Source organism: Pteropus vampyrus, unplaced genomic scaffold (assembly GCF_000151845.1).
Source record: "Pteropus vampyrus isolate Shadow unplaced genomic scaffold, Pvam_2.0 Scaffold5, whole genome shotgun sequence".
NCBI lineage: Eukaryota > Metazoa > Chordata > Mammalia > Chiroptera > Pteropodidae > Pteropus > Pteropus vampyrus.
This window is the reverse complement of record NW_011888786.1, coordinates 17,133,921-17,146,693: the sequence shown is the minus strand read 5'-3', so window position 1 is coordinate 17,146,693 and position 12,773 is coordinate 17,133,921. Positions and strand designations below refer to the sequence as shown.

Below are 12,773 nucleotides of genomic sequence, written 5' to 3'. Positions count from 1 at the left end.
AGGATGCTAGTTCATAAGCTTTTACCCATGGAGACTGGTTGGTTGGGTACAGGGGACTAGGTTTACATTAATAAATCAAATCCACAAGTCACCTCCTGTGGGGAGGGATGAAAAATGTCCCCCCACCCCAAGATATCCATATCCTAATCTCTGAAACTTGTGAACGCTACTTCTTCATACGGCCAAAAAGAAGAAGAAGAAAATTTTTGCAGATGTGATTATAGATTTGAAGATTTGAGATGGGAGGATTTGCCTAGCTCTGCCTCTTACTTGTTTTTTTGCTTTTGGGCTTCGGCGTTTTCCCTTTTAATTGGGGTTATTGTTTTCCTTGGGCCTTGGGTTTTTTGGGGCTTTTGCGGTTTATTTTTCTTATTAGTTTTTTCTTTTTTCTTCGGCCCCTTTTGGTTCGGGCTTGTTTAAAAAAAGGTGAAAGTTTTTGCCCTTAGGAAGGTTTTTTGTTTGCCAGGCCTTTTCCTTCTAACCAGGGGGTTTATTATTCCAACTTATTCTTTTTTTTTGGCTTAGGGGCCAATTGTTTTTTTTTTTTTACTTTTGGCCCAATTGAAAGACATAAACCCCAAGTGCAACAGAAGTTCCACAGACAGGGAAATCATTAGGGCTTAGCCAGTAATCTGCGTGTTCAACCTTTGTGTTCTTCAACGTCCCCAACAACACCATGTACTAAGGTATATCATTATCCTCATTCACAGGTTAAATAGCTGAGGCCCAAATTCACACAGCACTCTCGATTAAATTACCCAATTTCCAAAGCCCAGGATTTTGTTTCTAGCCTCTGCTCCTCATTTATGTCCATTCTCTGCTAATAATTCATATATCATCTGGATAAACAGGACATAAAAAGTACCATGTGCATCTCCACCCCTGCCCCTGGTCCCTTTCCCCTTCCACACCCTGCTCTAAAATTCTGCTCCTTCCATGCTGGCAGTACCTTTTGTTTATCTTGGACACTATTTAAAAAAGAAAAAAAAAAAAGAAAAAAAAAACACCAACCAGCTAGGAGGATAGGTGCCCAAAAAAAGTCAAAGGAAAAGAAAAAAGGGCTCTAAAGTGTTTGAGAAAGAGAAATCTGTGGGTCATAATAACATAATTATTATGTTATTATGCAATTGTGAAATAAATATTAATCATTGAAAAATATCAGGTCGGTCAACTTTAAAATGGTGAGTTCAAGAGTTGTACATAGGGAAGCTTTTCTTCTTCTGAAAGGAAGGAAGGATGAAAGAGGCATTTCTTGAGTGACGCCTTATGTTCCCAGTGTCACAGAGACTAAGGTCAATGTTGGGGAGCCCTTGCCTGGCTGGAGTTGAAGAGTCTGTCCTCACCCTCTGCTGCTGTGGCTGTGGCCACAAAAGCAACATGCACTGAGATGCAACGATGCTGAGATTTAATAGCCCAACTCGAGAGCCACCACTTCTCCATTTCTTATAGAATGTACACTGCATCTGTGGCTTTTAGGCTCCCCTCCCTCTCCCTCAGGAAAACCACAGGATCTATACTTTTCTTCAAAACCATGTAATTGTAAAGGACGTCTTGATGGCTCTCCCCTTTCAGGATCAAGTTTACAGTTTGGCTTCTTCCTCCACTGCTTCCCTTTAAATTAGGGCACACCACATGGGTTTTCTACAGACCTGGCTCCACACCTGAGGGCCATGCTCTGTGCCTCCCCCAAGTTCGGTGGAGACGGCCTCTTCCTGATGACAGGTTCTGCCCTCTCCCACCTGGCTCCATGTTTTCCTTCCCCAGCGACATGCCTTCCCCCAGTGAGACCTGCTCTAGCGTCCAAGGTTGTGTGACCACCGATGAAAAGGGTGGGGACTCATGTATCTACACCCAACCCCTGCCTGCCCGTATCTGCCATTATCCTTCCTGGTACGAAGATATCGAGTTCCTAATATCAAGTTCAATCTATTTGTCTTTTCAGATGTTACTTCCACACCTACATCTTGCTTTTGGTGAGGTGTTCTCCTATTGCCAGGTGTAAAAAGGAAACACTCTTTGTCCAGCATAATACATGGAAAGAGGAAAAAATATATGTTCTTTTGAAGTAAGACTGAGTTCAAAATGGGCAGTCCATCTGCTTTCTCTGCCCCCCCCCCCTCAGTTTGGTGACAGCTAGGTTAAAAGTGAGAAATCAGTTGTCAGGTGTCCTTTATTGCTGAGCAGGGTCAAAATTTGCTTTCTCTTTGGACTATAAAAAGGCAACAGAGAAGCGAAGGGCAGATCCTTCACAACCATCATCTCATTTACACAGGGAAAAGCAAATACCATTAGGGTGGTGAATCCATCACCACTGGCGCCTGCCCCGTCCTGGAGTCCTATGATGGGGGCTAACTCTGTCCTGTGTTTTGTGTTGAAGTTAAACAGTCTCATGCTCGAAGACGGATGTGACACCGTCCCGTCAGTTACTAGTTAAGTCTGCTTGCTGGAAAATCCTGTTTCATGAGGGGGAGAGTGGTGGAGGTGGGAAGAAGCAGGGAGACCAGGAGAGCCAGGAGTTTGCTAACCAGGCAGAGAAATTGACTGAGCATTCACCTGGAAGTCAAGGGTATAGGGAGAGGCTCCGCCCAGCGGGAAAGAGCTGCCTTTGTAGATTAGCTAAGAGTATGAAATCAATGTCCATTTCCTGATTGTCATCATTGTACAGGTATTATATAAGAGAATGCCCTTGTTCTTAGGAAATACATGGTGAAGTATTTAGGAGTAAGGAGCATGGGATCTGTAACTAAGCAAAATAATTCAGGAAAAAAAAAAAGTGTGTGTGTGTGTGTGTAAAGAGAAAGGGAAGAACAAAGCCAATGTGGTAAATGTTAACGTTTGGGGACTCAGGGTAGAGAATATATGGGGGCTCTTTGTGCTTCTCTTGCAACTTTTCTGTAAATCTGAAATGATGTCAAAAGTTAAAAGAAAAAAAAAGTGTGAAGGAGCTCATCAAAATCCAGTACGTAGGGAAGACCTTTCCTGGTATTTCATAGATAAATGGATAGAAAAATTAGAAAGTGGTACAGTGCAGCTATTATTAAGGCTGTTGCTATTATCTTCATTATTTCCTGAGTATATGTTTATATTATATATAATTATTCATTTTATATATGTAATATGTTTTCTATTAATATAATCTGTCTTGATAAGTTCTGTTGTTTTCTGAGTCCACTGAATTACACAATAAGAAGCAGCTTGTGATCCACTAGTTTTTACAAAAGGGAACTGGATCCTCTTGATTTGGGCGCTGACAATCTCATAGATGTGGTTTTGTTTATTCACCACTAGATGGCAATATAGAGTGGTTATTTAACCTAATTTCAAGAGAGGGACTTGGTATGAGAAAGGCCTCAAGAAACATTAATTAATTAGGGCACAACAGTGTAGGTGTGTTGTCATGGGGGTAAAGTTAGGGAGTAAGTGACGTGGGAAATATTTTGTACAATTATTATTGCCACCTTTAAGTCCTGGTGGCCATGGCTCCACTATATGGCAGGGTCTCCTCCAGTTCTAGCTGGGCGTGAGGTTTATTCTGTAGACTGGCCAGACCACAGTGAAGTCAAAGGCTCCTGCAATTCTACAGAGCCTCTTTTGACAGAATTACTGCTCATCAAACTTCCAAATGTGAGAGTCCGGATTGCTCTCCCATTTGGACAATTTTTCTTCCGAAGAGGCTGGGGGTGGGGATGGGAGGGAGGAGCCTGTGGCATGGAAAGGGTCCAGTTCCTCCCCCTGGACTCCAAGGGCTGGTCTTGGAGACCCGTCTTCTGGAGGAGGGTATGTGGCCCATGAACTAGAAGGTAAAGATAAGCCATAAAATACACATGTCCCAATTTGTATATGGTTTTTGAGGAAGGAGCCCATTATTTTTATTGAAAATAAATTCAGAATTTTGTGTTTAAAAAGGAGACATTTGTGTGAATTATTAGAATTAAACATAAGGCATACAGAAATTGTCAAGTTCTGTCAGTATCTGCTGGTCAACCTTCTAGATGCCTCACCAGCCCCCCTCATGCCCTGCCCCAGATCCTTCTGCACTCGGGAACTGTTTTAGGGAAAGAGTTTAAGAAGCTCTGGCCCTATTCCACGGACTGTAGTTCCTGGGAGTAGGCTCCTTTGTGGAGCAGACTAGATGCATTTCATTACTGAATACAGACTGCAGTGTGCATGTGGCAGAGGTGTGGATCCTCGTGGACACGCAGATGGGCAGAGGCCAAGAGGTCCATAAGGAATCCACCTGAGTTTGAGTGGGCCCGATCGTCTGCATTTCTAACAAGCTCCCAGCTGGTGTGGCATGCTGGGGGAGCACGTGGGGAACAGCTGCTTTACTGCTGTGAGGAAATCCGGGCAGACCAGGCCTCTCTGCTTTGCTGTGTTGCTGGTTGGTCTAGGAGCTTTACTTAAAGGCAGGAGGAATAATATCCTAAGAACCCTGTGGCTCGTGGAGTTTTTGGCAAAAAGGGAGGTAGCTACCATTACCACTACCTCTTTTGGTGACAAAATAATGGACAAACAAAGCTGGCCAACATGATCATTTGGTTAGAACATAATTTTGGTCAGAAACTAATACCGATAGTCATTGCTCCCAATCTCATCCCCCTCTGGTAGAGTTTTATAATCCTCCTAAGTTTCTAAAAATTTTGTCTGTTTTCCAGAATTTGCTTTTGAACACTTTCTAATTTATCTATTTTTTTTTTTTATCCTTTTCTATGGGGGTTGTTAACAGGGAAAAGTTAAAATAAACCAAGTGTCTAACAATACAGGATTAATCGGAACAACACAAGTGCTTAATAAGTGGGGAGTAGTTGGAACGAACCTGAGACACTGCGCTGGTCCACTGACCATCTGCTCTTCGGTCTGTCCTGCCTTCTCGTGCTCACTCGGTTTCTCAGGTACCACAATGCTGAGAAATCGCTGACCTCTGGGTCAGGCCCCACCAATGGAAGGTGCTGGTAGAAGACTAGAAAGGGAAGATGGGAGATGCCAGGGTATTTTTCCTTTCTGCTCTCTCTGCTTTGGACAGTATCCTGTCCATTCTGGCAATGGCCACATCTCCTCTACAGCCTAGATGCCCACCAGCTCTGCTCTCCAAGGTGCCAGGGAGAACCATGGTGCCTCACCTTGGCTCCATCTATTGACACAGAGTTCAGTTCTGTGTCTCGCCCTAGGGTGGTAATGTCTTCCTGCTTGGACCATCTCTGTGTTATCTCACCGGCTCATTTGGTTTCCCAGCTCTTTGAACCTGCATAATCCAATCACTATATAACTTCCCCTGCTTTATAGGAGGGGTTCCCCTTCCTGGCTAGCCCTTATCTAATACAAATAATATCTTGGTCAAGGATTTCTGGCTATGTTATCAAATAACATACAACAACAGTATTGGACTCTGTAAAAATAGGTATTGTCTAATCTACATGTTGCTGCTTGCTGCATGCCTGACATAGGACAGGTCACAGGTGGATGGATGTTAACAGTGGTTGGGGAAAGAACTTTAGCCTCTCCATCAATTCTGTCACCTTCTCTTCCCATCCCCAATCAGTCTGTTTGCTTTGCAATGTAACTTCCGGACAAGTCTCCTAGAGACCCTTCTAAGCTCCTAAACCCCTCTTATATAGGTAGATATTCTGAAACTGTCACTGGAGAAAGCATAAGGGACATAAGGACTTTCACCCTACTTTAAGTAATCACATAAAAATATGCAACATCACTAATGAGTGTGAATGATGATGGTTAATAAATAAGTTTAGATGTTCTCGATGTATGCTAAAATATGGAAGGCACTTCTATTATTAGTATAGGCACCAGGCCATGTTACCCCATTCCCAATGATTAATGTAGTGGCAGAAAGCTGACTTTTAATGTGCCCCTAAATGCCTCAGGGAGGCTTCAGTTCAACAGCTTAAAACAAATATCTAAAACTCTTAGAGTTGGTAAGTCAGATATCACCACGTGCTTATCAGTTGCTTCTGAAGTATGTGTTGAGGAAGTCATACAAATTATCACACAGCATGGAAGAGAAAGTGGCTGAGACCATATAGAGCGATGACCTAATCATACCCGTAATCTCATTTAAAATAACAGATTTTTATCAGTGAGATGGAATTAGATGTTTTCTACAAATTCTACTACTTGGGTAGAACCTTGCTCGCTGATGAACCAACAGACCATGCCCTTCAAAACTAAACCCAGCGTGCTGTACCGGGGTGATCACTGCAGCACCGAGACTGAGACCCAGCTGAAGATGACCTTCTGGATGGCTTCTAGTTTCTGAGAATATGAACAAGTACACTTTGGGGAATCCACAGATAATACAGACATAGTTTATTTGAGAATATTTTACAAATCTGAAATGAAGATGGTGTGTTTTCACTTAACACGTGTAGTTCTTTGTCTTTTAATGTGAGATCCAGTGGGCTCCCTGCTCTCATACTCTTGGCCACCACGGTAACAGCAACGCCTGACAAATCTCATCTTGACTCAGCTTGTTAGGCTGATGTACTTGACATTGGTTCAAGTTACATTAGAAAGCTCAGCATCACCAATCTTTTGTAGGGTGTTTGCTTAAAAGCATCAGAGACACCCTTGGCATCAGTGCCTTATAGTTTTTATTTTTATGGCCACGTTACCAGAAGGACTGGTCAAAGAACATGTATAAAATCACAGAGGGAGTACAGAAGAGCAGGAAGAAAGAACGTAGAAGACAGTCTGTTTACTGTAATTAAAGGAGTTGGCTCTGGAGTCACAGTCTGGATCAGTCCGTTCTAAGCTGGGTGACTGTGAGTAAACTGCTTAACTTCTCTGAATTTCAGTTTTGCCAACCACTAAATGAAGAAAACGGCATCAAATCATGCAGGGTTCCTACAAGGATCACATGACTTAAACATGTGATGTGCCTCGCAAAGTATGTCTGGTAAGTAGTAGGTTCTTAGTAAATGTTGGCTGTCTTCATGTTCATGGTCATCGTAAGAATATTCTTTGCTAGTCACTTTTAAAAACCGTGAATAAAAATGGTTTCTGACCGAATTCTCCCGGGAACCCTGTGGGAATTGGAGTCTGTCTCTCATACAGGATATGTCTCTAATTTGGGAAAATACTCTTATCTAGGAGGTAGGAAAAAACTGGAAGAAACTTAAAACACTTAGAAAAACTTAAGTTCTGAAAATGTGAGGAAGTCTTGGAGGAGATGATTTGAGTTTATACAATATGGCCTTATAAGGCTACAAATTATGATAGCTTTAAAAGCATGCACGGCTTGGAGTTAGATACTTGGAATGAAGTAGTTTTGGGTAATTCCTGGATCCCAGAGTGCCTGAACCACAAAGAATCTTAGGGAACATCCGACCTGATTGCCTTATTTTATAAATGTGGACTCAAGGATGGAAGCATGAAATAGTCAGAGGACAAGAAAAAACAGATTGTCCCACATTTGTAGCTGACCCCGTGTGCAGAATCGAGACCTTGATATTTTTTTGAATTATAGTAAAAAATAATTTCTGCACTTGAAAAGATTGAGTAAGGTTCCCTGAGTCCCTGCTGGAGGCAACACTCAGCTAGTTACTGGAGGCAACACTCAGCTAGTTACTAGGATCCCTGTTGTTTGTTAATGCAACAAATATTTCCTGAGCATCTATTATGTGCTAAATTCTGAACTTGACTCCAGGGATCTGGAAAGAGTTAACAGTTCAGCAAGGTAGACAGATGTATAAATAGATGACTGATATAGTGTTATATGTACTAGACTGAAACATCATATAACATGTTACAGAAGGTGAGGCGCGCCTCAATCAACTTGGGTTAGATTAGAAAAGGCTGTGCCCAAAGGTGAGCAGATAACGTGCCGGTGGAGTTCCAGAGCACATTCCAGCAGGAATGCAACACCAGCTCAGGAATGTAGAAATGCTGCCTCTTACAGTGTCTCTCTTAAGCCCACCCTTTTCATGTGCACTGCCATTGCCCTGCTCTAAATACAACATCAGCACCTCTTTCTTAACCTGGACTACTGCAATATCCTCCTGTCACCTGTCTCCGCTCGTGTCTTTTCCACACAGAAGTCACGTGATCTTTTCAGGACACAAATCTGAATCATATCGCTCCCCCTGCCTCAAGCTTTTTAAAGGTGTCCAGTGCTCTCAGGATATTTAATAACATAATAATAAAGAAGATGATAAAAGTATCAAACTTACACAGAGCACCCTATATACCACGTGTTAATCTATGTGCTTTATGTTACAATCAATCCTCATTATTTGTGGACTCTGTATTTGTGAATTCATCTACTTGCTAAAATTTATCTGTAACCCCCCAAATCAATACATGGGGTGCTTTTGAGGTCATTCGTGGACATGTACAGAGAGGTAAAGAATTTGAGTCATTTTATGCACACATTTCTAGCTAAGCTCAAACAAAGCAACACTGTGCCTTCCTGTTTCAGCTCTCATACTGTGAATAAGTGGCTTTTTCATGGTCTATTTAGTGTCACATTTCTGTGCTTTTTATTGGTAATTTTGCCGTTTATAAATGGGATAGTATGGAAATGCCAACTAGTGTTCTGAAGAGCAGGAAGGTTATAATATGCTTTACAGAGAAAATTTGTTCAGGAGTGAGTTATAGTGCTGTTAGCCCTGAGTTCAGTATTGATGGATTAACAATGTATTTATTAAATAAGGTGACTTTAAACAGAAACGCACATAAAGAAAGGTGATGTATTGTAAAACAAAGTTATATATTGCTTGAGTGATGAAAATGTGGTGACCAGAGGCTCCCAGGAACCTAACCACTCATTTCTCCTAGGAGTGATGGTTCACTGTTCACTAATTCATTGTTTGAAGTGACTCTATAGAATATAATAGAGTGATTAATGAGAATCAACAGCTATAACTCACTGAAAACCAATAAGAATCTTATAAGATAAAGAACAAAGTCTTTTCTACAGCTTATACAACTCTCTAGTGCCTCATCTCTCCTTTTTTCCCTGGCTGCACTGGCTTTCTTTCAAATCTTTAAACTTATGTTTCCTTTAAATTAGGTTTCTTTTAAATTTATGTTTCTTTCCTGGTCAAAAACCTTGTCATAGGCTGTTTCCTTTGCCCTCTCACACCACCTCCAGCCGGGTTAGACCTCAGGTAGTGCACACCCGCCTTACCTTTCACCTTGCCTTCTTAGCACAATTTAGACCATTTTATTTAATTGATTGTTGTGATGTCTTTTTTACCTTTTCACCTATGCGGATCCTGTGAGTTCTGGCTCACTGCCCTACCTGACATGTCTGTTCTCAGTAGGTGGAGCAGGAAGAGCTCATGAGGGAGACTAAGAAGCATGTTCAGAGAAAAGGAGGGAAATCAGGCATTGCTCTCAAGAAACGAGAGAGGAGGGAGTTAGACATGAGGGAGTCTGGCACTGAACAGCGTCAAATGCCATAGAGAAAAGGAAAGGATAGAAAAGTGCACATTGGTTTTAGCAACAAGGAGGTTAATGGTAAGAAGTGAGGGAAAGTTACAGAACCTCGGAGGTGGGTGTTGGGTGCAGCGGGTTGAGGAATGAGTGGTGCACACGAAAAGGAGCATGGAAGACTCTCACTGAGTTTGGAGAGGATGGGGATGAAGAAGGAAGTAGTTATGATATAGGATACAGGACTATAGGATGGTTTTATAGAGAGTGAGGGTTAAATACATTTGAGATGCTGAGAAGAAAAGAAGATAATCGAAAGAAACTGACGATAACGGAGAGACTGAGGGAAAATAGAGGAAATCAAGTCAAGATCACCCATGAAGGTATCACCTTTAGAAAGAAGTGGGGATCCTCACTTCTTCCTTGAAGCCGAGAGGGAAAGAGGCGAGGGCAGGTGGATATATTTCTCGATGCAGGGTGGGAGGCTGGAGGGGTGCAAAGCTTGGCTTTCTTATTGAGATGGTGGGCAGCGCAGTCTGTTGGAGGGGCCCGGGTGAAAGCTCAAAGTGTCACAGGTTTGAAATAGTGTGTGGCGGAGAAGAGAAACCACTGAAAGGTGGCTGAGCAGTGCTGACAGATGGCTGCAGTCAGAAACCAAAGTTGAGTGATGCCAGTACGTGCAGTCCTTGCAACATTTTCCTCTCCCAGCACTGTCCGGCCATCTGGGTAAAGGCTCAGAAATGTGGGTTATTATATGGTCTCAGCTTGAGGTAAAAGACAACAGGGATTGATTTTAAGGGTGCTGGCAAGGGTGGCTGAAGCAATGGACCGTAATGCACGGTCTCTATCGGATAGGTCTGGCAGTCTGCTGAGAGTTTGCCTAAGGAAAGAAGGGAATCTTAGGGAATGGATGTCCCAATGAGGTTTAAAAAAAGCCAGTGACCCGCATCTTGAACTTGAGAAGTTTGGAGAGCTAAAAGATGGTGTTTTGACATTGGTATATTAAAGTTTACTGTTAATGACATGGCTCTGGATATGTCAATGGAAGTTAATTTAATTGCAGTGGAGGTGAGATAACCGGAGTGTAGAGTCAAGAAGACTTTGATCCTGTGGTATTGAATAATTCGTTTAGCTGAAAAGTCCCCAGATGAAAGCAATAAGTAGGGGAAAGGACAGAATAGGTAGATGACATGCACCTCAAAGGTTCATAAGGTTGTGCATGAAGGAGGTAGCTTGACCATCTAGTATTTACAAAGGGGAACGAGGATAATGCACATAGTACTTTCAGGATCACATAGGAGGGAATAGGCTGGTTCTATAGGAATAAGATATACAGCTGATTATATCCCAGGTTGAAGATGGAAATGGGAAGGGAATTGGGGAGAAGACCCAGAGAGAAACAAAAGAGAAGAAGGTCTGTAATCCTACAGTTTGGTTCCTAAATTTGAGAGTGTATCAGAATATTCTGGAGGGCTGGCATCACTCCCAGATTTCTGATCTAGGTCTGGGGTGGGGCCCAAGAATCTGCATTTCTAACAAGTTCTCAGGTAAGGCTGCTGATGTTGGTCTTGGGACGATACTCCAAGAATCATTATTCTGGAGGGATGATTTTCATTGGAGGGATGATCTTTATTGGAGAAACCCCAAATTGCCTTGGGAGATAGATTCACTTAAAATCTTTCAGAGTGAAGACCTAGTTGGGTCATGTCTCATCTCACATATTTTAGAATTGTATCCACAAACAACAATAGTAAAGAGGAAAAATAACGGAGTTCCACTCAAACCTGAATAAGCTAGAAAGAAACAGACTTTGAGGATTGCTCTGTCTACTGGCTTTAATGCTTTAAGTAATAAAAACTGTAGTGAAAGACCAAGGAATAGGAAATTTAATAGAAAGTAGAAAGAATAGACTTTTCCCCTAAAGCATTAAGAAAATAACTTACCTATTGTGGAGATTGTCCATGAGGTTTCTCTAGCAGTTTAACTTGTCTTCCTGCAACAATACAAAAGTTGAAAATTGAAGTCTACAAGTGGCCTCCATGTCAAAGACAAGTTGTACCAACAAAGTAACTTTCTGAGGGGCACTGGCAATGCTGTGGGGTAATGGAATTCTCGAACTGGAACAGTTGGCTCAGTTCCTGATACTGAACAATTAAAAATTTACCCAATTTCAGTGTTTCTTCTATAAAATGAGATTTAAATGGCACAGTATGTGAGCTGTTTATCACATACTCAGCTTGTTGGAATTGTTCAATAACCAAAAGCTATGGCTCTGATGGGTAAAATTTCAACTAAGCAGAAAGAAATTCAAGAGATTTGCTTCTTGGAGACAGAATACATAATTTATAAAATAGTTTTGCTTATAATGAAAATAACAATGTATAGAATTTGAAAGTAAAGCAAATGTTTAGATTTTTACCAACTTCTCTGGGATGATTAGAGTAATTCACTCTCTATAGACATAAATTTTTCAAAAAATGCTCTTATCCTACTAGCCACTCCCCTTTTAAAAATCTTTAGGTGGTTCTGCCTTGCCTTCCAAGTCTTTAATGAACTCAGCTAAGCATTTAAGGCCTTCCTCTATATGGCACCAATGGCCTTTCAAGATTATCTCTGAAACTCCTCTAGCCATTCCTATGTCCAGCTAATCTGGATTTTTCACTATTTTCTAAACATGCCTATATTTTCCTGTTTCTATGCCTTTGCACATATTATAATCTCCAGTTGGCATGCCTCCATGCCCATCAACAGTTTGCAAAATTCTACTCATCCTTCAACATATCATTTCCTCTGTGAAGATTTTTTGAAAATCCAAACTAAAGGTAATTACTCTATTCTTTTAATGTTTATAGGATCTTCGACTGCTTCAACTGGCTCTGATCACTTTCTACCTTTCTCATAATTCACTTATATAACATTCCTTCCATTAGACTGTAAATTCTTAATAGGAAAGGGTCATGGCTTTATCATTGTTTATCTACATGTTGTATTTCTTCACACAGTGACTTGCATTTAGGTGGTACTTAGCATGTTTTTTAAAAATCTGACTTAAAAATATCATTGATAATTTTAAGATGCCTAACACCAATGTATTATAAAACAACAATGTGCACATTTTATCAAACCCAAGATGCACATGTATTCATTTACCTCTTAACATCTCTGAAATTAGCATCTATCTTATAATTATTGGCACATCATGGTTAAACTGGCAACATTGTTTTCTTTCTTTTTTTTTGGTGCATAAGACAATGGTACATGTTATAATTGATGACATCTAACAGTCAACAAAATTTGGTATCTTAATCCTATATTATAATTTTTGTTTCAGGAATGAATATGTTATGCACAAATTTTATTAAAAATATCTTATATTAAATGAGTGC

The 12,773-nt window shown here is 41.1% G+C and overlaps 1 protein-coding gene across 9 annotated transcripts in view; it reads right to left on the bottom strand.

The window, feature by feature from the left end:
- Positions 1 to 12,773, bottom strand: part of CUNH4orf19 (chromosome unknown C4orf19 homolog) — a 72,129-nt gene that overhangs the window by 5,026 nt on the left and 54,330 nt on the right. For 5 of the 9 annotated variants that reach the window (XM_023534304.1, XM_011365597.2, XM_011365611.2 and 2 more), the window contains exons 2-3: positions 11,331 to 11,380; positions 4,817 to 4,960 (exon numbers count right to left, since the gene is read on the bottom strand). The gene's annotated coding sequence lies outside the window, so the exon portion shown is untranslated. The remainder of the gene's footprint in view (positions 1 to 4,816; positions 4,961 to 11,330; positions 11,381 to 12,773) is intronic. The other 4 variants (XM_011365603.2, XM_023534309.1, XM_023534287.1 and 1 more) reach the window with 1 other exon arrangement.